This window comes from Panthera pardus, unplaced genomic scaffold, assembly GCF_024362965.1.
Source record: "Panthera pardus isolate Hobbes unplaced genomic scaffold, ASM2436296v1 HiC_scaffold_24, whole genome shotgun sequence".
Taxonomy (NCBI): Eukaryota; Metazoa; Chordata; class Mammalia; order Carnivora; family Felidae; genus Panthera; species Panthera pardus.
Window position 1 is genome coordinate 17688502 of NW_026526810.1, and position 24383 is coordinate 17712884.

Genomic DNA, 24383 nt, shown 5'->3' on the forward strand with positions numbered 1-24383 from the left:
CAGGACGAGGAAACAGTTTGGGGACCCGGGTTAGGAGCCTCCTTCTGGAATCAGCTAGAATCAAAATCAAAATGAGCCATGGCATACCACTGCTCCAATTTTTGAATCTTATTTATCGAGAATATCTGCTTTAGGGGAGAGCCCAAGAAGTCGGAATTCCGTTGCCTCTACGCCGCCCTTCCCTATCCCTGCTCAACCTCCACCTACTTTCAGATTCACTTCTTCGGTGAACTTTTTCTTTTCCCTGATCATAGCCGCCTTTCCTTACTTCCCTAAATAGGCTTTTCTTTATTTCTTTCTCTCTTTCTTTCTTTCTTTCTTTCTTTCTTTCTTTCTTTCTTTTTAATTGAAGGGAGGACTATTTCGCAGTGGAAAAGAAAGACAGGTTTGCAAGTATTTTTCTTTTCCTCTCTGGAAAACCCCGAGAGCTAAAATATCCCTGTGTGCTGCAGTTTTGAGGTGGCCTTTATGAGAAACTGTGACAGGGAATTGAAAGTGGCTGTTGGGAGGGCAGGTGAAGACCAGCGGTGGCAGAAGTTTGGGGCAAAGGCTATCCTTAGTACTGATGGGCAATTGGAGAGTGGAGCGGGTAAACGATGGGTGTAGGAGAATATGCTGGGTATGGCAGAAGATATGGGGGAGTCCCCACTCCTGCAATAATGCTCTCCCCCAGATATACCACAGCTGTGACAGTTAGCCTTCTGCTTTGGAAGTACAGAGATAAGAAGCAGAGATTCTTGCTGAGGAGACTCTGGCTGGGAATTTGGGTGAGAAGAGCCATTATGGGCACTGTCTTTGATTCTGAGAGCTGTTGGCCTCCTCCTGTAGGCCAGCCCCACCTTTCTCTCCTTGCATTAGGATACTCAGTCATTGCCCAAGAGACCACCTTAGCAGCCTCTGCCAGTGCTGGGTTCATCCCTCCCAGGCCGTCTACAAGTCACTTCCTAAACTTTACTCAAATCATTTACCTATTCACCATGATACTCTTACCTCCTGTACCCTGGTCAAACACCATCCAGCCATGTCAGGGTCTCACATCTCTACAGGGAGCCTTGCCAAAGACCACAGTATTTATCAGAATCCAGCATAAGGAGGGTAGAGTGACAGGTACTAAGAAAATGATGCATGCCATATATCAAACCTCTCCCCTGTGCCATTTCTAGGGGTATAATATTAATGTGTAGAGGCCTGGGTCAGAGAAAGATTTGGCTAAAGTACCTGCATTTTCAGGGAAAGAAATCAGATCTCACAATGAACCAATGGCATCCCAAAATGAGTGTTAACAGCAAATGAAGGACTACAACTTCCCTGGTTTCCAATGACTAAGACCTCATGGACTCTTCTTTTCCTCCATTACCTAACCCAGTGAGGCCCCAGGGCCTCTATTTCCATAGATGCCTCCATCCCTGTAGGTATCCCCAGTGTGGCCCCAACCCTCTGGGAGGGTTTCCCTGCCTCCCAGTCTCCTTGCTTCAGCCAATCCACATGTTGACAAAGTGGTCCCTTGGTCTCCTGGACCCCTTCACTTCATTTCTTTACCCTGGAGCTTACCGGAGTCCCCTGTTGCTTACAAAGTCAAATGCTGACTCCTCAGGCAGAGGTCCTTTGAGGCCCTCAGGGGAACTGTCACCAACTTACTGATTTAACTCCACCCCTCCCTACCCAGGCCCAGCCCCAGGGCAAGAGGTTTCCTTACCCTTCTCAGAACAGGCCTTGTTCATTCCCATCTACATTCCGCTGTAAGGTTCCAAGATTCCATGAGTCACAGTGCAGCTCCTGAAGCCTAGAATCTTTCCCCACTTGCTCTTCACCAATCCAAATTCAGTATTTCCGCTAAGTCCTCACTCAACTCATCTCCCAGAAGGTTTCCACACTGCAGGATCCATTGAACTTCGTGGAATCACTTCTCTTCTGACATATGTGCATTGGTATGTAAACCTCCCTTAGATTGCTCTGCAGGGGTTTTGAGCTTAGATGTCTTCTGCCAGTTAAACTCTCAGACTCTTGACTCCCTGGGCCTGGGCCAGGGCCAGGCTTGAGTGAACTCTGAGCTGACTGTCTGGACCACTGAGCTCTGATGAGGTCCTGCTGCTGGGCTCTAGACAAGTCACTTTAATTGTCCTCCTTCAGTAAATACTTATTCATCACCCAGTTTTTCCCCACACACTGTTCTAGGCACTGGGGACCAAGTTGGAAAAATTGCTGATGACAACTGATATTCTTATGGATCTAACATTCTAGTAGGAAGAGACAGTATGACACTGGTTTATAATAATAAGTATATATTTGGTTTCCATCCCCATTTCTGGCATAAAGCTCTTAAACCAGTTCCCTAAGTGATGAGACTGATAAAGTCATCTTGATAGTCATAACAAACCTTTTTGCACCACACCTGGGTTTATCATAATGAGGTGACTTTCATTTTTTTTTTAACGTTTTTATTTATTTTTGAAGGAGAGAGACAGAGCATGAGCAGGGGAGGAACAGAGAGAGAGGGAGACACAGAATCCGAAGCAGGCTCCAGGCTCTAAGCTGTCAGCACAGAGACCGATGCGAGGCTTGAACTCACAAACTGTGAGATCATGACCTGAGCTGAAGTCAGACGCTTAACCGACTGAGCCACCCAGGCACCCCAGTGAGGTGACTTTTAGAAAGCACTTTCCATGGGGGCTGGTTGCCAGGGGAACCAACCACCTGTGATTAGAGAGTTGGAACTTTCAGCCCCATTCCACTGACCTCCAGGGGGAGAGAGGAGCTGGAGGTCAAATCAATGGTCAATGGCCCATGTTTTAATCTTGTCTATGTAAGAAGCCTCCATAAAACCCCAAAAGGATGGGGGTTGGAGAGTTTCCAGGTTTGTGAACATGTGGAGAGTCAGGGAAAGTGGCACTCCCAGACGGGGCATGGAAGCCCCATATTTTCCCTGTGCATCTCTCCCATCTGACTCTTCCTGAGTTATATCATTTTATAATAAACTGGTAATTAGGTAAGTAAAATGTTTCTCTGAGTTCTGTAAGCCACTCTAAGCAAATGAATTAAACCCAAGGTGGGGTTGTTGGAACATCTGATCTATAGCCAATTGTTCAGAAGCACCTGACAACCTGAACTTGTGACTAGTGTCTGAAGTGTGTGTGTGTGTGTGTGTGTGTGTGTGTGTGTGTGTGTGTGTGTGTGTTGGGAGGCAGCCTTGCAGAACTAAGACCTTAACCTGTGAGATCTGATGCTATCTCCAAGTAGTGTCAATTGAGTTGAATTAAAGGACACCCAGCGGTGTCAAGGAACTGCTTGGTGGTGTGGGGAAAAACCCCACAGACAACACATGTTAAGAGAATTAGTGTCCCTTAAAATTGGCAGCAACTAAACAAGACACCCTGAGAACACCACTAAGTCCCTGCTCTCAGGAATGCTATATCTCCTAAGGTGATTCCAACAAGAAGGATGTAGGAAGTGGAGGGGCACAGGGAACCCAGCAGGAAGGGTGTGCCTGGGCTACTATAGCTTGGGCTGTCAGAGGGGGCCTCCTGGGACAGCCCTCAGCAGAGGCCTAAGGAAAAAACTGCAGAGATATCTTGGGGAAAAATGAGCAAGTGTAGGAGAGTGTGGGTTTCCAGGCCCAGTAAGATGGTCCAGGTGTCTAGAGCCAAGTGGCTGAGCAGAGATAAACCCATAGTGAGCTCAGATAGGGCCTAAAGAATCAGAGTAAGGATTTTGGCTTTTAGCTGAGTGAGAAGGGAAGTTTTGGAGGGCTTTGAGCATAGGAGTCTTATGACTAAACTTAGGTTTCCAAAGATCACCAGCAGCTGTGTGAATAGAATACAGAAGGGCTAGGTCAGTAGCAAGGAGACAGTAAGAGGCCATTGCAATAATCCTGGAGAGAGGAGTTGGTGGTTCATGTGGGAGTGGTCATGGTGCAGGGTGGGACATGGCCATATTAAAGCATGCACAATATAGTGTTGAACTGGCTGTGGGATATGAAATAAGGAAAGAATTGAGGAGGGCCCAAGCAACTGATATCTTGAGTTGCTGGGGCCTGAAGGCAGTGGGAGGGGCAGACCTGGGATGGTCACCAGGCCCTGGAGGGGAGGTCTGACAGAGGTGCACACAGCCAAGCTCAGCTGAGAGACCCAGACAGAGATACAGGTCTGGGGTCATAGAGTGAGTCTGGGTGGAAGAGAGTGTGGCTGGTAGTGGGAAGGGGACAGAGGAGCCAGCATGCATGGACCATGCTGCCTTTGGAAGGGATAGGCCTCTAGATTTGCTCCAACTGCAATAGGAAGCTGTAGACTGCCCCAAGCAGAGGCATAAGGTGAGAAGATATTATTATCCCTTTCAAAAGATGAAAGCTAAATTTTGAGCCCAGTGGGAGCAGTCACGGCAACAAATTAGGAGGTGGCTTAGGCTCTAGGCAGTGGATAGAGTGGAAAACTACAAGTATCATAGATCAACAGCTTGGATGTTTGGAGGAGGAAAAGAGGTGAATCAAGAGTAACCCTCAAGAGTCTAGTTAATGACTTGGGGATGAAGGATTGTAGAATGCTCTAGCCCCAAATATGCCACTTTGGCATATTGATTATTTTGAATTAAAGTGACCTGAAAAACAGTTAGTGCAAGACTGATATGCTGACCCTCTTTTGTTTCTCTGAAAGCAGGAAACAAATCTCCTATGTGAAAGGTACCATCCCTGTACCAGGAGAGTAGAAGGCATCCTTATCACCAGAGATAGGAAATTTAAGACGAAGAAGTCTGTATAAACAGATCCTGTCTCTTCACCAATTTACTACCCCAAGCCCAAACCCCTTTTTCTTGTCAATTCTTCACAAATTTATTTATTATTTTTTTGTCTAAAAGGTACAAAAGTTTCCTGCTTTGGTCACTTCTTTGAGCCTCATATTTTTATGGGGCCCTTGTAAGTATGAAATTAATTTGTTTTTCTCCTGTTAATTTAATTATTAGGACAGCCAAGAACCTAGGTTGGAAGAAGGGAAAATTTTCCCACTCCCACAAAGAAAAACAGGTTTGGGGGAAAAAATACAAAGCTAACATATGCCATGTTAAAGTAGACATGGCTGTTTGACATCTAACAGATGTCAAGGAGGTAGAGGGATAGTGAAATATCAACATGCCAGGAAAAGCCAAGCACTAGAGGTAAAGATCTGGGCCATGTCAGGAGATACCTGTGATTTAGAGCTGTGTGATGAGAAGGTTGTACCTACAGATAGAATGTAAATAGAAGAGACTCTGGATGATACATTCTCTCTGAGAAATATATGGAGTTGGATGAAAGAATCATGAAGACTGCTTCCAGCTTTCATGTACTACTTTGGTGGTGTGATGCTTACTTAATAAATGCTTATGGAATAAGTAAAAATCACAGTCTATAATATTTTAAACTGATATTATTTGTTTAATATTCACTCTTGTAAGTGTCCCTAATTTTAAAATATGTATTTTAGGTTTATTTATTTTGACAAAGAGAGAGAGAGAGAGAGTGCACACATGCAACAGAGAGAGAGGGAGAGAGCATCCCAAGCAGGCTCTGAGCTGTCAGCACAGAGCCCAACGTGGGGCTCAATCTCAGAAACTGCAAGACCATGACCTGAGCTGAAATCAAGAGTTGGACACTTAACTGACTGAGCCACCCAGGTCCCCTGTGAGTGTACTTAATTTGTAAGAAAAGGTCATAAGAGATTCTGAAATTTGTAATTTGTAAAGTTAGGCACAGATGTTGTACAGTAATTAACAAGGCCTTAACATTCATTTAAATTAAATTATCAAAGTATAGAGCTGCAGGGGTAGCTTATAGTGTATTTATAGATTATTACCATATAGTAATATTTTTTGGTATAAATACTAGAAAAGAAAAAGGCACAATTTATCACTGTTTGCAATGTTATGGTTTTTATCTAGGAAAGTGGTTAGTAATATAGCTAACTATAAGATAAAAATGTGCAATTATAAGTTTCTCATGTATAAGCAAGAGCCAATTAGAAAATATAATGGATCAACAGAAGGATTTCATTTTTAGAATAATATAAAATGCCTAATGAAGAACAAAAATGTAAGTTCAAGATGTATGCAAATAATCATAACAAAAACCAACAATAGAAGTGGTGATAACCTTTGTAGAGAATGTAACCTTTGTAGAGAATGTAATGCCTGTCAGGCATGTGCTTACTCATTTTATAGTGATTGTCTTCGTCCTCCTGGCCATTCCATGAGGTAGGAGAATTTTAATCCCATATCACAGATGAGGAATATGTGATCACATGGCTACCAACATTTTGCTAAAGGTGGTAAAGGAAGATCTGGATAAATATAGAACTGCCATTTATCTGAGTGGGCTTGCTTCTTAAACTAACCTGTGGATTTTGTGTATTTTCCAAACTAATTCCAACTGGATTTATTGTTTTCAACTTGTCAGTTTGAATACAAGTAACAGAAGAATAAAGGAAGATAAATAAGTTAAAAATTTTGGGGGTATAAGAAATTAATAATCTACTACATTTGACAAAAATTAAGAAGTCATAATAACCCACTACATTTGACAAAAGTTAAGAAGTCAAATACTTAAGGCTCTAGAGGATGTGGATTAGAAGAACTTTTAAGCGTTGCCACTGGAAGTATGAATGGGTGCAGCCACTTTGGTTAATTATTTGGCGTTCCATCTTAAGTTCGAACATCTGAGGTCCTTAAATCTCAGCACCCCTGTCCCTAAGAATACACCAGAGAAAACTTGCACATGAACACTCATTTTGTGACTGTGTACAGTAATCACAAAATGAGAAATTTGTGCAGCTATGAAAATTAATGAACTATAGATACATGCAGCAATGTGGAAGAATCTTAGAAACCTAACTTTAGGTGAAAAAATAAGTCCCAGAAGACTATATACATAGCAATACTGTTTTTACAGATCCCAAATGCTAGACATACTGAGCAAAATATCGTTCAACTACTTTTATCTGCAATAAAGCAGTTTGTTACAAAATTATGCGTGTGCTTACCAGGCAATTCTGTGACTAAACTACTGAATGTTTATCCCAGATAAATTAAAACTTACATTCACACAAAACTTGCACACAAATGTTTATAAAAGCAGCTTTATACATAATAGAAACAGGAAAGAAATCAAGTAACTGTAACAGGTAAATGGATAAACAGATTGTGATACATTCATATCATGGAATTAACTACTCAGCAATGAGAGAAAGAAGCTATGGATATGCACAACAGTGTGGATGGATCTCAAGGGAATTATGCTCAAAAAACAAAGCCAATCTCAAAAGGTTACATATTGTCTGATTCCATTCCAGTTTTGTGATAACAAAATAACAGAGATGGAGAATAAATGTGGTTGCTGGTGGTTTGGGAGGAGAAAGGAAAGGAAGTGGTTATGGCTATAGAATAGTATTGCTAGGGGTCCTTGTGATGGAAGTGTTCTGTATTTTGACTATAGTGGTGAGCACATAAGTCTACACATGCAACACAATCATATAGAACTAAATTCACATACAGCCGAGCACCTGCCTGGCTCATTTGGAGGAACATGGGACTCTTGATCTCAGGGTTGTGAGTTTGAGCCCCACATTGGGTGTAGAGATTATGGAAAAATAAAATATATTTTTTAAAAGAACTAAATTCACATACAAATACATACACATGAGTGCATGTAAAACATGAGTGCATGGTGAAATTTGAATAAAGTCAAATTACATTAAGGTTAATTTTCTGGTTGTAATACTGTATTATAGTTCTATAAGGTGTTAACATTAAAGAAAACTTGGTGCAGAATATACTGGATCTCTTTTTGTTATTTCTCACAATTGCATATGAGTCTACAATTGTTTCAAAATAAACATTTTTTGAAAATGCAGACATTAAAAAAAAAACAGTGGAATGATACCAACAGGAAGCAGGGGGCTGTGGTAAGGAAAGGACACATGGGTAGATGCAAGTTATCAGTAGTGTACTGTTTCTTGGTCTTGGTGGTGAGTTCATGGGTGTTATATGTTGTGGCTCCCAATGGTCCCCATCTCCTGGTATTGATGCCCTTGTGTAGTCCCTTCTCACACTGAATAGGAATGGTATATGTAAAGAATGGGATACTGAGGAAATGACAGTGTGTGACCTCCAAGGCTTGGTCACAGACATTGCAGTTTCTGCCTACCTTCCTGGATCCCTTGTCCCAGGGAAATCCAGTTACCATGGTGGAGGGCACCCAAGGAGCCCTCTGGGAGATCCATGTGGTGAGGAGCTCAGATCTCCTGCCAACTGCCAGTCATCCTTGAAGTGGATCCTCTAGCTCTAACCAAGCATTTAGAAGTTTGTAGCCTTGGCCAACATCTTAATGCATCTTAGGGTCATGAAAGATCCCAAGCCAGAACCACCAGCTAAGCAGCTCCTGAATTTCTGACCTACAGAAACAGAGAGAGAATAAATAATTGTTGTTGTTTTAAGTGATTTTTGTTTGGGTAATTTGTTTTTTAGTAATAAGTAACTATTATTCAAGTGTATTACCATGCTTTATAACTAATATATCTAACATATAATGTTTATATATCAAATGATTTGTTTAAACGGGGCACCTGGGTGGCTCAGTAAGTTAGGCATCCAACTCTTGATTTCAGCTTAGGTCATGATCTCAGGGTCGTGAAATTGAGCCCTGTGTCAAGCTCTGCACTGGTCTGTACTGGGCATGGAGCCTGCTTAAGATTCTCTCTCTCTCCCTCTACACCTCATGCTCTCTCAAAAATAAATAAATACATACATACATACATACATACATACATACATACATAAATATATAAATAGTGGGCCAAAAAAAGAAAAAGAAACATTATAATTTCCTCTTTCAAAAAAAAAAAAAAAGAAGGCTATATCCTATTACATGTCAGTTAAAGCTATTTTTTCCTGATGGTTTTCATGAAGGAATGTATAACTGGGACAAAAGCAACAAATTTCTGTATTTATGGAGAATTGGTCCGTGATAAATGTGGAGTTTTTTTTTAAATGTGTATTTATTTTGAGAGACAGAGAGAGAGAGAGAGTGAGTATAAGTGCAAGTGGGGGAGGGGCAGGGAGAGAGGAGAGAGAGAATCCTAAGCAGGCTCTGCCCTAGGCTGGATGCAATGAACTGTGAGATCAAGACTTGAGCCAAAGTCAAGAGGCAGGTGCTTAACTGACTGAGCCATCCAGGTGCCCTCAAATGTGGAGTTTTAAATCAATGGAGGAAAGAAAGAACTATTCAGTATAGCATGTTGGAAAAATTGACTAGGGAAAAAATCAAATCCTAATCTCACACCATAAACTAAAACAAATTCTAGGTAGATTAATTATATAATTTTTTAAAAAGGAAAAAATATTATAGAAATGTACTATGTTTATAATGCTGGAGTGGGAAGATTTTTCTAAACAAGAACAAAAAAAAGAAGCCATAAAGGACAAGACCAACTACATAATTTAATCCTTCTTTACTATTAAAACTTAACATATTAACATGTAAAAGGTAAATAACATTTTAACAGAGAAAAGCATGCACAGTTTTGCATACGATGCAGCCATTTTCTAAAAATGAGGTAGAATTTAATGTGCTCATGAAGGACACCCATACCTTGACGAGTGAAAAAGGGAAGTTGGAAAATGATATGTGCAGTAATAATATGTACTATATCTTATTTGTGGGATTTGAACAAAGTATATAGCAATATATCCCTGTATTGGTTTTCTAGGGCTACCATTCGAAAGTACCACAAACTGGGTGCCTTAAACAATAGAAATGTGGGGTGCCTGGGTGGCTCAGTCAGTTAGGCACCCAACTTTGGCTCAGGTAATGATCTCACGGTTCACGAGTTCAAGGCACGTGTCAGGCTCTGTGCTGACAGCTCAGAGACTGGATCCTGCTTCAGATTCTGTGTTTCCTTCTCTCTCTCTGCCCCTTCCCCACTCATGCTCTCTCTGACCCTCTCAAATGTAAATATAAATCTCTCACATTAAAAAAAATTAAAAAAAAACAGTAGATATGTATTGCCTCATTCTTTCAAAGGCTGGAATCCAACATCAAGATGTCAGCAAGGTTGGTTCCATTTGAGGGCCTTCAGGGAGCATATGTTCCTGGCTTCTCCCTTAGCTTGTGGTGGTTTGCTGGCAATGTTTGGCATTCCTTGACTTGTAGATCTCTGCCTTCATCTTCACATGGCATTCTCTCCCTGTGTTTGTATCTGTCTCCAAATTTCCCCTTTTTATAAGGACAACAGTTATAATGGATTAGGGCCCACCCTACTCCAGTATGACCTCATCTTCACTTTATGAATTACATCTGTAATAACTCTATTTCCAAATAAGGTAACATTCTGAGGAACTGGGGGTTAGGACTTCAACATGTAAATTTGGGGAGTTCAAATTCAACCCATAGCAATCCCTAACATGAGAGATTAATTAATTAATGATTTATTGAGTAGATGCTTGCTATATCTAGGCTATAGGAAGATGAGTCAGCAAGGAGAGAAGAAGGAACATCCAATTTTATAGAATAACCAAATTCATGTTTGGACCAATAATATATATTATTTTTTATCATAAATAAAATATTGATCAATAGATATATATCGATAATATATACTAGATACATTATGTGCCACTTTACCGATGAAGGAATTGTTAAGATAGAAAAGTAATTAGTGAAAAAAGTACTGCTTTTCCAGGACGGCCTAGGTCCTCTTATGATTAACCTAAAGATCAATCAATCCATGCAGAAAACTATTTCACAAAGTGAATAAATAATGATTAAGTGCCTACTATTGCATACTGTAATAACTAGCAAGATTATAAGTATGCATAGCTAGTGTAAGTGTTGGTGCACTGCTCATTAGACAAAAGGTTCTCAGTTAAAGAAGCAGTATGTTAACATTACATTCTGGTGCAAGTTCCTATTCTTTTTACAGACAAATGACAAATAGTGTTGGATATGCTAATTGAATAACACTAGAATAGGTGTTGGTCTCTGCCCTCAGAAGCCCATGTTGAGCGGGGGTACAAACATGTATTATGACAGTTTATCATCTCTGTCCAACCACATTCACATGCTAAGGCTTAAGTTTTCCTTTCCACACCACTGTTGCCCCTCTAGGTGTCAAGGACACCACCTCTGTTTTGGAAAAACACAGATGTGTCCTGTTCTATTGAACAGAAAAGGATGTCTATCAGGACAGTTTTGAGAATGCTCAAAATAGTAGCAAGATATCGGGGAAAAAACTCTGCTAGAAAATTCACGATGACAACTGTGGATGACCAGCTGTAGTACATCAAGGCAAGAGAAAAGCACCAAGGCAACGTGTGAGACTCCTGACAATTGTAGTCTTCCTGCATGCGCTAACTCTGCTTCTACTGGTTTTCAGGAGCTGCCTCCAGGAGCTGTTTAAGAGTGAAACAAGATAGGATGCCAACATCTCTACAATAGTGCACCAGGTCTGATGCCCACCTCTTGTACCCTGAAAACAGGACACAGCAGAGATAACAGTATAAGCAAAGGGTAAAATAGCCAGCTATTTACAGGCTTTCTGCAAGAACTTAAGTATGTCTGTGTTACAAAGAAAACCACAGGCCCAAAATGGCATCAACTTAGGTGGAGTCACCAAACCCAGTCTTAATATCTAACCTAGGGGCAATTTCAACCTCCCCCAGAAGTGTAGTCTTACCCAGTCAGTCAGGAAATTTTCTGATCAGCATCAGTGAGGTCATTTGTCACGTGGGCCCTCTCTATCCACCCCACCCAAAAGAAAATGAGATAATCTGCATGATAAATCTCCTACTCTTCCCCTTAAGGGAAGTTGACCACACCTGAGACAATCCTTTCTTTTATTTTGCTAATAACTTCCTCACCTCACCTTCCTTCCTATAAAAATCTTCTATTTTGTACTTCTCCTCAGAGCTCCCCTCTGCTTGGTAGATGGGATGCTGCCTGATTCAAGAATCACTTAATAAAGCTAGTTAGATCTTCAGTGGTAATTAGTGGGATTTTTGTTCTTTAACATGTGGGAGTTAGGGACAGCGGTGGTGGGGCAGGTAAAAGAGGGTGTCCTTTGAGTTATGTCAGTATGGCAGTTCTGTTTATCTTATACGTCTTGAGGAGCAACATGATTCCACCAACCTCCTCTGTACTTCACCTATCAAATGTAAATTACACTTATTTCCTGACTGGATTTGAATCCTAAATTCCCTCTCCATCTTGCTGTAGACAATTCATATATAACAAAAACTTGCCTCATTAGGGACAGTTAAATAAAGGGAAATAGTTTCCATACAAAGAAGCAACTTTGACTAAAAACAACACACACATATCCTCATGTGTATAATTCAGGTATCTGTGTAGAAAAACGAATATTTTGTCTTCCTTTTCTTTTGTCTGTGGTCATTGTCTTCTGACTTGGTTAAAACATCACTTTTTTTTTTTGAAATAAAATTCAGGTCATATTTCAAGTAGATCTCACTGGTATTTTTAGTATCAGAATTATAGCTATAGGAAATGCCATAACTTATCATTTCAAAGGAAATGGAAGTGGGGCAAGGGAGTTGAAGAAATGAAAAATATATGTATCAAATGGAGAAAACCATGTATTTCTCAACCATTTCTGACATTACATTGGATGGCTCATTTCATTAATACTATTCTAATGTGTGTTTTCCAACACCACCAAGCAATTAACTTGATCTTGGGATTAAGTGTTGGCACCATCTACCTAGAAATAGTACATGTACTGCTGAAGTGAACACTACCTGGAGATAGTTATTAGATCCCACAGGTTAAGGGCTCAGTCCCAGATTGTTAGCTAGGATACAGCAGAGGTACTAAAATCTGAGGGCTAACATCTATCAGCAGAGCTGGGAGTGGGGTAGGGGAACGACAAAAGCAGGAACAGGATGTGTTTTATTTTGTATAGCTAGCAGCTCCCACCAAGAAGATGCCAGCTAGGTGTTTCACATGATAGCCCCTTGCCTGATCAAACTGGTTTGGAGCAGAGGATCTGCACAGAAGCCACCTGAGTTGTCCTGAAGTTTCTTTTAGTTGATAATAATACTAAGATCTTCTCCTATGGGCAGGGTTTTCTGCCATTTTTTGAACATACAGTGTATGCATTAGCATGTTGACATGCTAGGAATGCACAATTGAACCAAAGTGCCTAAATAATAGAATATGCATAAATTCCTTAATGTATATGCAAGCTCCCACCCTGCCCTCTAATATACTGGATAAAAGCTTCCTGTACTAACCCCATGGGGTGGGGGTGGGGGGCCGACAGTGCTTTTGTTATGGAACCAGACTGGAAACCTGGCGGCACTCAGAGATCTTGATGGATTGGAGATTTATTTAACACTGACAGGCTCAAAGGAGACTGTTTCTCCAAAGGTCTGTGCCCAGAATGCAAGTGGGGAGGGTAATTTATAGTCCTCAGCTTCCATATCTGTGGGGGTTTTCGCACGCTCACAGCAAACAAAGGAAGAAGAACCCGGAGGAGGGGTCTCTAAGCTAGAGACCAGAGTATGTTTTAGCTCCATCGGCCATCGTTGGCATACTTTATTTACTTCTCCAGCATTCCCCCCTTTGATGCCTTTAAAAACAACTTTTAGTAGGCATCACCTTTCATTTTTATAGGTTGATACTCTCTGAGGGCTAAGATACTTGCAGTAGTTTGGCGAGCAACAGTGTTTTCAATAAAATGAACCATAGCATTCAGTATACAAGGGCCGATGGATACAAGTAAAATTATGGAGAGGAGGGGCCCCGCCAGGGAAGGAAGCCAGGATGCCCAATCCGTGAGATCCCATCCTTTCCATTGACTGATACTTTCCTGTTTTCTACCTTGAATTCTTTCCTTGAGTTCCTTAACCTTAGTTGTAACTATTCCTGACTGGCTTATGAAATAGCAACATTCCTCCCCCAGAAAGATGCAAGTCCCTCCTTTTTCTGAAGTGAGGAGGTCGAGGGCTCGCCTGTTTTGGAGGGTCACTGCCACCAGACAGTTTATTTGGTTTTGTAAGGTTACCAGAGAATCTGCCACCAGTTCCATGTCTTCATTTATCGCTTGAGATAGTTTATGGTATAGTCCTACAGATGAACCTATGCCCCCTATTTCAGTTCCTATTCCTGTCTCAATTCCTGCGCCTATCAGAACGGGTAGCAAGATTGCCCGTTTAGCCCAGGACTTGGGGTTAAAGGCTGTTAGGAGCTGATGATCTTCAGTGTACATGGATATCTCTGGGGTCAGGAAGACAGAATAACATATCTGAGTCCAGTTGGCCTCTAAGCATTGGTAGGCTGAATTAGAACACAGATAGAATACCCCAGGGGTTGAACACAGGGTTGCATTCCTTTTTAAGGTTATATTTCTTCCACATAGAAAAGTACTGTTCATACCTTCAGGGACTGTACAGATTAGATTGTCGGCATTTATGAGACAGACCCCAGTGGCCAGGGGTCCAATTAAGACAGAGGTGTTGGTTTTGAGATTTTCAGGAGCTTCCCAGGTCAAATGGGTGGGAGTGGCTATGTAAGCCCTCCGGCTGAGGGGCAAGCACATCCAGCAAGTTTTGGTGTGATTATCTATTTTATGGAGGACTTGTAGAGTAGTGTTGGCCCAATGCTGTAGTGGGGAATTGGTAAGCATCTGATTGAGAGCTCAAAGTTTCAAACCTTGGTAGGCTGTCGGGGGAGTGGTCGCCTTTATGGCTTGTATTACCCTATCCTGGGTATCTTTATAACTTTTTGAGAGGCCCTGTCTTGCACCCCTCGCCTGTCCGAGATCCCCCACTGAGGAAGGTAAGTATAGCAAGCTCGCTTCCCTCTCTGGAGGCCCTTATTGTGACATGGGTTTCTGACATTTTGGGTTATCTCTATGGTCCAATACTTAGCCCTTGGGGCACCGGGTGACTGACAGAGAGTGGGTGTTTTTCCCTTGTAGCAGTCTTTGTGGAGGGAGGTGAAGGCGCTGAACGCCCTTAACACCCTATTGTCATATAACAATGCTGGGGGCAAAGAAGGTAAGCGGCCTTTGTGAGGATGAGAGAGGTTATCATAATATGCAGGCAATACTTAATAATCCTCCCACCCAGAGGAGGTATGTATAGAGACCCAGCATGCATCTTTTGTCCCATGTCCAGCTTGTTGGTGCAGTCTCTATCAACCCAACAGTAAGAAGTAAGATCAGGGCTATGACGCCAGTAAGCGGCAAGGGCTGGCAGAGTTGCATCCAAACACCTGGGCTAGGTTCATGCATTGATTCCCCAGGCTTCTGCCATGCACAGGCCAGCCAGCTTCTGGGGTGTGGCTGGAGCAGGATAGAGGTCTTAGGGGTCAGTTTCCCTTTTAAGGGTCAGTTTAAGCGGGTTGACTGGATCTGGATCACTTCTCCAGGTTGTGGGTTCTTCTGAGTTGGCCTTCTTAACTCTGGAGTGATGGATCCATGGGATGATACCTGAAACTTTAAGGGCTGTAGGAGTGGTTAGAATAACAGTATGAGGCCCAGTCCACCGTGGTCTAAGAGGTTCCCTCTTCCAATCTTTGACCCATACAGAGTCTCCTGGCTGAAAGGGGTGAACGGGGTCCCTAAGGAAATTGGGGCCCTCTCTTTGGTGTCTTTCTGTAACTTGTTTAGGACTGCCCCTAACTGCTCCAGTCCAGTTTAGGACTGGAGCTGTTCTCTTATTCCCTTGTCTCCAATCTGGTGTAGGTCTCCTGGGAGTTTTCCTAAACATGGCAGCGGGAAAGTCGCCCATATAATAACTCAAAAGGGGAAAATCCCAGTGCCCCAGGCATGCATTGGGCATGCAGGAGGGCCAGTGGTAGTAAATCTGGTGGTGGGAGATTAGTCTCTTGATGGAACTTAGCCAGGGTTTCCTTGAGGGTGTGATTCATCCGCTCTACTTTCCCTGAGCTCTGGGGTCAGTAAGCAGTGTGCAGTTTCCAGGTATGTTGAGGGATTTTGTCAGGGTTTGTATTATATCTGCCACAAATGCAGGTCTGTTATCACTGTGTATGGTTAAGGGTAGATCAAACCGAGGCACAATCTCCTGTAGAAGAACTTTGGCCACCTCGCAACTTCGTTCCCTTCTCGTCAGGAATGCTTTGACCCATCCCAAATATGTGCAGATTATTACAAGAAGATACCTGAACCCTTTATTTGGTTGTATGTCAGTAAAGTCCACCTCTAAGTCTTCGAGAGGGGCGGCCCTGATCCTTTGCATGCCAGGCGGGCCCCATGGGGCAGACCAAGCATTCTTTCTGGCACACATTACACATTGTTCACTGACAGCTCAGCATAATGCCAGCAGCTGGCTGATATAGTAGTTTTTTTGAGAAGGGCCTCCAGTGCAGTTTTCCCTAGGTGCATGAGTTGGTGATATTCCTTCACTAGGTATTTTCCCATAGACAACAGGACAAAGATGTGCCCATTTGGCATGACTACCATCCCTCTTTGCTTAATGTTCCCCTTCTGTCGAGGCCCAACTTCTTTCTTCGTTGGATCAGGGAGGCTTCCCTCTGGGGCGCAAGAGTCATACTGTAGGTAGGAGCTTTGCCTGGGTCACCACCGGTGGCCTCTCTGTTTTGTCGACCAGGTGATTTCCTTGAGTTATGGGGTTGTCTCCTTTCTGATGTCCCTTACAGTGTAGGATAGCTACCTTGTTTGGCAGCCATACAGCGTCAAGAAGCTTTAGTATTTTTTTTGTTTTTGATAGTTTTCCCTGCAGCAGTAAGGAGGCCTCTTTCTTTATAGATGGCCCCGTGTACATGCACAGTAGCGAAGACATACTGGGAATCAGTGTAGATGTTAACGCGTTTACCTTTGCTAAGGATCAGGGCTCAGGTTAAGGTGTACATTTCAGCCCGTTGGGCCGACGATCCTTCCGGCAAGGCCTTGGCTTCCAGAACTTCGGTGGTGTGGTTACCAAATATCCTGCTCTTCAGCTGCCTTCTTGTAAATAGCTGCTCCCGTTGCTGAACCAGGTGATCTCTGGGCTTGTTATAGCCTGGTCTTGGAGGTCCTGGAGGCTGGTGTAGACTTCATCCACTACTTCGGAACAGTCATGGTCGGGTTCTCCTTCCTCTGTGGGAAGGAAGGTGGCCGGGTTTAGTGTTCTTACTGTTTTGAGAGTGCCTTTGGGTTTTCATAGAGAAGGCTTTGGTATTGTGTCAGCCAAGAATTGGAGAGAAAATGATATCCTTGGGTGCTCATGAGGGACATGACTGCATGTCAGACCTTAACATTAAGTGTTTTTCCCAGTGGGAGTTTTTCTGCCTCCTTGAGCAGGACTGTGGCTGCCAGCACTCTGAGGCATGGTGGCCATCCTACAGCCACAGGATCAAGTTTTTTTGACAGGTAGATCACTGGCCATTGCCAAGGCCCCATGCTCTGAATCAGCACTCCAAGGGCTATTTTATCCTTTTCACATATGAAGAGGTTAAAGGGCCTTTCTGTGTCAGGCAAACCGGGGCTTGTCCCAGAGCCAACTTTATTTCTGTGAAAGCAGCCCTTGCCTCCTCAGTCCATGTGAGGGGCTCCCAGTCTGGCCCTCCAAACAGATGATAGAGGGGCCTCGTTATGGCTGAGAATCTGGGAATCCAAATGCAACAGAACCCTGTGGCCCCTAAAAATTCACGCAAGCCTCATTTTGTTTGGGGCTGTGGCAGTGTGGTGATAACTTTCTTCCTTTCTGGTCCTAGTTCTCTTTTTCCTTTTGTGAGGAGGAAGGCTAAGTATCAGACCTGCTGCTGACAAATCTGCCTTTTTCCAAGAGGCCTGGTACCCCAAGTAGGATAAGAGCTGCAGGAGGGTCTTGGTAACTTTCATACAGTCTTCTTGGGTGTTGCTGGCAAGGAGGAGATCGTATACATATTGGAGGAGGACACACCTTGTGGTTTCCCTCGGAAAATCAGCGAGGTCTGCAGCTAGTGCTTCCCCAAAAAGAGTAGGCGAGTTTTTGAAACCTTGGGGAAGTGGTGTCCAGGTCAGCTGCATCTGGCGCCCTGTAATGGGCTCAGCCCATTCAAAGGCAAACAATGGTTGACTTTAAGGAGCCAGGCAGAGGCAGATGAAAGCATCCTTTGGGTCAAGGCATGTAAACCATCTGGCTCACTCCGGAATCTGGCTGAGGAGAGTATATAGGTTCAGAACCATTGGGTGTAAGGAAACAGTCACTTTGTTAATGGCCCTCAATTCCTCTACTGGTCGGTATCCTCCTCCTGGCTTCTTGACTGGCAAGAGCAGGGTATTCCAAGCTGATTGGCACTCAATTAGAATACCTGCTTCTCTGAGCTTGGTCAGGTGCTCTTGTATACCCATCTAGCCTCGAGTAGAAGGGGGTACTGCCTTTGTCTCTAAGGTTGGGCTCCAGGGATCAGGTCAACAATGATGGGGGCCTGACTCCAAGCTAGTCCAGGTGGGTTATCTTCAACCCAAATGGAGCGGAATGTAAGCCTGAATTCTGAGCGGCTATAGGGTAGGGCCTGGGTGCGGAATAGTCTCCATTCTTCCTCCCTTGGCAGGGTAATTGCTAAGACCAGGGTTTCCTTCTGCCTTGGGTTTAATTGGAGGCTAGTGTGTTCAGTGGGTTCAAAAGTTATCTGGGCCCCAAGTTTGGAAAGCAGATCCCAGCCCAGGAGAGGAATTGGGCAGTCAGGTAAGTAGAGGAACTCATGCCGGACCTTGTGACCCCCAAGTTCACATTGTCGAGCTTGACAGAAGGGCTGTTGCATCGTCCGTGTCCCAGTAGCCCCAAGTATAGTTGCTTTCTTTTGGCTTAAGGGTGCCACCAGGGAAGTAACAGCAGAATATTCAGCCACAGTGTCAACCATGAAAGTTATTGTTCAGCCCCCTACCTTCATTTCGACCATGGGCTCGCTGGGGCCAAGAGAGAAAGAGCCCAGTCCCCCTCAGTGTGATTCTACCCCAGCCAGACCAATGAGATTCTTGCCTTGAGGTTCCTGCCCATATCGGCTGGGTTTTGAGGGCCCCTTCCGATTCGGACATTCATTCTTCCAGTGTCCCTTCTCTGCAGTATGCACATTGATACCTTGCTAAGGAGGCTCTGGGCTTCCCCCCCCCCCCTTTTGGTGGTTGGGGTCGTCCTGTCTCCTCAGTGGATGTTTCTTTTAGTGCTGCTGCAAGAACGGTGGCCTTCTTTTTTTAGTCTTTTCTCTGCTTCTCTTTCGGTTGCAACTTCTCTGTTCATGAAAACTTTATTGGTGACCTCTATCAGCTGAGTGATATTCATCCCGGCAAAGGCCTCCAACTTCTGGAGTTTTCTTCTGATATCTGGGGCAGCCTGTGCCACAAAAGAGGTATTTACCATCTGTTGACTTTCTGGTGCCTCAGGGTCAAACGGGATATATTCACAGTATGCTTCACATAATCTTTCATAGTAGTCTCTGGGAGACTCCCCAGGTTGCTGCATGACTGATGATATTTTAGTCATGTTCATGGGCTTTCTGGCTCCAGCTCAGACTCCCCGGAGGAGGGCTTCCTGGAATCCTCAGATGTGGGCCTGTCCTTCTTCTGTGGTGAAATCCCATGTTGGGCATTCTTCAGGTGTGGCAGCTTGAGCCCAGACTGCAGGGTCATTAATCCCCGGAGGTGCGTGATCTTCTAGGTACTGTCGTGTTTCTCTCCTTCTTCTTTCTTCTGTATTAAACAGAGTCAGTCAGTGGGTCTGGAAGAGGGACTCCATCAAGTTGACCATTGTTTGTGGCTTTTCAGAGTATGATGGAGTGTTGTGTTTCCAGTTGAGGAGGTCGGTTGTAGAGAAAGGTTGATAATACATCATGGAACAGCTGGGCTGGACTGTTCATCCTCATTCTGTCTTTCAGGCTCTCTCATCTCCCTTACAGGCATTTGAAGAGCATTAGGTCTGGGTCTGGGGCACAGTCTGGGTGCTGGCCCTTGTGGGGGAGGGTTCTCTGGGTCTGAGAGGGTTGGGGAGATGGGAGGTGCCGACTGCAGTGGCGGAGGCAGTGGCCACCACTGCCTTGGTGATTGCTGCAATAGCAACTGTGGTGGCAGTGGCGGTGGCAGCGGTGACTGCAATGGCAACTGTGGCAGCAACTGCAGTGGCAGTAGCGACTACCGCTGTGGTGGAGAGACATATGGGAGAGGAGTTTCAAGCTCAGGAGCAGTGGGGAGGGAGCTTGGCGAGTCATAAGGAGGCAGAAAAACAATATCTTCCGCCACGTCCCCTTTAAATATTAGAAGAGTGGTGGGTCGCTTCTTTGGCTCCCTGGGTGAGCCTCCAGATAAAGTGGTTAAAACCTTTTTCTGGCTCCTCTTGCTAATGATGAATGGAACCCAAGTCGGGGGATTTTTGGCAATTTCAAGCCAGGAGTCAATGTATGGAAATTGATCAGGGTGGCCTGGGTTCCCAGTGACTATTAGCAAAACCCGCTGCACTATTTGAGCATCTAATGTCCCTTCTGGGGGGCCATCCTACATTGAATATGGGCCATTCTAGTTCACAAAAGGTCCTTAACTTCCTTGGTGTCATGTTCACCCTGTACTCACCTGAAAATCCCTTTTTAAAATTTTTGAGCATGACCTCTAAAATCGTAGGCTTACTCTGTTTTGATCCCATTATTAATTTCTTTCTCGTGTTTGGTGTCACAAAGACAGACAAAGGGAGGGTATCCCCTTGGATAGAGAACCAATCAGATACTCCTCTGGTCACATTCCTGAAGGAAACTTTAGGTGAGGTTTGGCTGTAGTGGCCTAAGCTTTGTGACTTGAGATTGGCATCTGATCCAATACCACCCTAGACTTTATATGCTCACCATGACACAGGAGAGCCCATTCAGATTCCGCAGACTTTTGGGGACCTTAAGAGTGCCCATCCATGGAGCCACGAACTTGACTGGCAAGCCTGGCTGAGCTGCACATTCACACACACACACACACACACACACATCAGAGTCTATTATATTCACTCCTGCAAAATTCTCTACCTGTGAGACCTATTAAGGCCTCCAGGGATTGATCAGGTCCCCCTTCCACCCTTTTGGGTGGGCCTGACTTCTTTGGGGCCCCAGCCTTACCGGTTCTGATGTCAGGTCCAGGTCCTCACCTACCAGGTCTCTTGAGTTCGGCGGGAATAACAGAGTGGGGCCACCCCAAGGCAACCGAGAAGGAGACTGCTGAAATTCAGGCAGGGCATGCCTTCTCCCTTGCAATCCCTTGCTCCATCACCATCTCGCTGTTCTCCCAAACCGGTGGCAACAATGGGCCAGCACGGTTGGGTTTCCCAGTCAGGGAGCCAAGTATGTTACAGAACCAGACTGGAACGCTGGCAGAAAAACCAAGTGGCACTCAGAGGTCTTGGTGGATTGGAGATTTATTTAACACCGGCGGGCTCAGAGGAGACAGTTTCTCCAAAGGTCTGAGCCCAGAATGCAAGTGGGGAGGGTAATTTATAGTCGTCAGCATCCATATCTGTGGGGGTTTTCGCATGTACAGCAAACAAAGGAAGAAGAACCTGGAGGAGGGGTCTCTAAGCTAGAGACCAGAGTCTGTTTTAGCTCCGTCGGCCATCTTTGGCATACTTTATTTACTTCTCCAACACTTTAAGACCTATCTCCTTGTCTTCTTACTTTTAGCAAGTAATAAAAAGCTTTTTATTTTATTGGGCTTTCAACATTTCATTGGGCTCTGTTCAATTTACTGCACTCAAGCACCAAACTGCTTGTCTGTTTACAAATTTTTGTGACCCAGATGAGGCCTCTCACCTAACCCCTTTTAGTTCCCCCAGCTCCCAGCTGGCTACATAGTGAGGGTGGAGGGTTGGGGGATGAACTAATCTATGTTGCTGAGGAATCTGTAGGGAAGGGCATAGGAGAATCCATCTTGGTACCTGATTTGTCAGATTTGTACACCCTGAATCTCTGAATGGGCTCAGTAGCTGCTTAGGACATTTTAATTGGAGAGCACTTTGGAGAAATGAGTGGCAAGTAATTGGCACAAATCTGCTTTAGGGCTCTGCCTCTATGGATGGGAGGGGGAAGGCTCAGAATCTGCACAGCTATCTGATCTAGTCTTGTTAGGGAATCTGAGGAGTTGCAAGTCCTGGAGGCTGATTGGAGATGCCTGATCATTGGAGTCAGTAAGATAAATCTCATGTTCTGGAAATTGTCTGTAGAGAGGTTCCAGGGCGCTATACCTGAACAACCTGAGTGGGCATTCTTAACAGCTTTTAAGAGCTTACTTGTCTACTCTCTAGAGAAGAAAATTTTCAGTAGGCTAAGAACAGTTGAGTCTGTGTCTCCAACTAGCCCTTATCATAGACCTTGGCTGCTGGGGGCAAATCCTCAACAGATATCCAGATCAGAGGAAAGGTTGTTTGTTTGTTTGTTATTGTTCTTGTTTTAAAAGAGCCCCTTAGGTGAATGCCCTGGTGGATTAAATGCTTATTCAGGTGGAACCTAGAAGTCCCCAAGTGAAAGAAGCAAGAGCCCCCTGGATCACTGGAAGCACGCACCAGGTACATGTTACTGGGATAAAAAAAAAAAAAAAGAAAGAAAGAAAGAAAGAAAACAATTTAGGATTATACTAAAGATTATTTTAACACTCAAATGGTCTAAATGAAGATCCTTTGGAATACCTAATTCATGTATTTGTACACCTAACTCCAGAAAGCCGCCTATTAACTAAACAATCTGAGCACGATACAAAGTTTGGTATTTGGAAGCTTGTAAAACACATTGACAGGACTATATGCTAACTAACTTGGATGTAAATTAAAAAAAATTAAAAAAAAAAAACATCGACAGGATACTATTCATGCAAGAAACTGAAACTTTCTGGAATAGTGACAAAATTGAGCTTAAAAATATCACCCCCTGAAGCAGTATTTCTTACTGCTCTACGTTCTTCTTATCCATAAAATGAGATGCTGGAGAACAAGGCATTAAAATAAAAATTCTCCTCCTTACATTGGGAATGCAATGATAACTCTGTAGTCAAAAGTTGACCAGACTGGAAGCTGATAATCAGAACCTGATAGGAAATTTTTTAAAGGCCTTCTCTCCTAAATCCAAATTAGAAACATGTACCCAGAGGGATAGAAACAAATTGAGATAAATGTAATCAGATGGGTAGATCAACCTATGATGTCATTTGAGTTGCAACCCAATTCCTAGAGGGATTGAAAGCAACTATCCTTATCTTACAAATCTTTGCAAAAACTAGAAATATAGCCTCAGAAACAATTCAAAGCCCCCCAGATTCTCTGGGAAGTTTTATCTAGATCATTCCCCATTCCTAAGATTGAAGGAAAAAAAGGGGAAAAAGAGGCCTTTTAATTTTTTTTTAATGTTTACTTATTTTTGAGAGAGAGAGAGAGAGAGAGAGAGAGAGACAGCATGAGCAGGGGAGGGCCAGAGAGAGAGAAAGACACAGAATTTGAAGCAGGCTCCAGGCTGCTGTGCTGTCAGCACAGAGCCTGATGCAGGGTTCCAACTCATGAACTGTGAGATCATGACCTGAGCTGAAACTGGATGCTTAACTGACTGAGCCCCCAAGTGCCCCAAAACAGGCCTTTTTAAAATACAGCCTAGAAAATCATCCTTGCTCAAAATCTATCCCACAGATTTCATAAGGTACTTATCAAAGATAAATACAACTCTTAACTGTAACATTTTTGTTGTGTCTGTCTATATAAGGTATTTTCTACCTCCAGATGGTATTGCTAAAATTAATTCTAAAAGAGCTCTATTTAGTTAACTTGAAGACAAGAACTATAATTGGGCATTCTAAAACTCAGAAAGATAGTAACTACCTCAAGTGGTTTTCAGGTTGATGTGATCTGGGATAATCTCTGGTAAAGTGTAAGCTTGTTGGTTTAATTAAAATAGGCATGTCTTTTGGACTTAGCATCAAATATAATATAATACAGATACTCAACTTTTATTCTATCTAAGTTTATTAAATTCATGTTGTATCTGTTGAATTTGTCAGCAAAAATAACTTAAAATGATGGTTGGTTTTGTCTATCTCATGAAGTTTTCATGAGTGCTTGTTAAGAACAAGTAGGTTAAATAGATAAATGGTTTATATAGGTAAACTTTTAAATAGTTTCCAAAATCCTTGGTAACTTAGAATTTTAAAAATTTAAATGATAAATTGAGTTGAATTCGCTAGGTATCTAAGTCTTTTCCAAGTGAGATAAAATACTGAAATTTTGATGATTAAACATAGGTTTATCTACTTTTGTCATAGAGAAACTAAAGATCGATTTGGGTCTGTTAGTAAATGTATTTTATGTTTATAGAAAGATTGTACTATGGAGAAATACATATCCCTAGAAATCATAAGATGTATTCATAAATTTGCCTATGTAAAGAATCCTGGTATCAC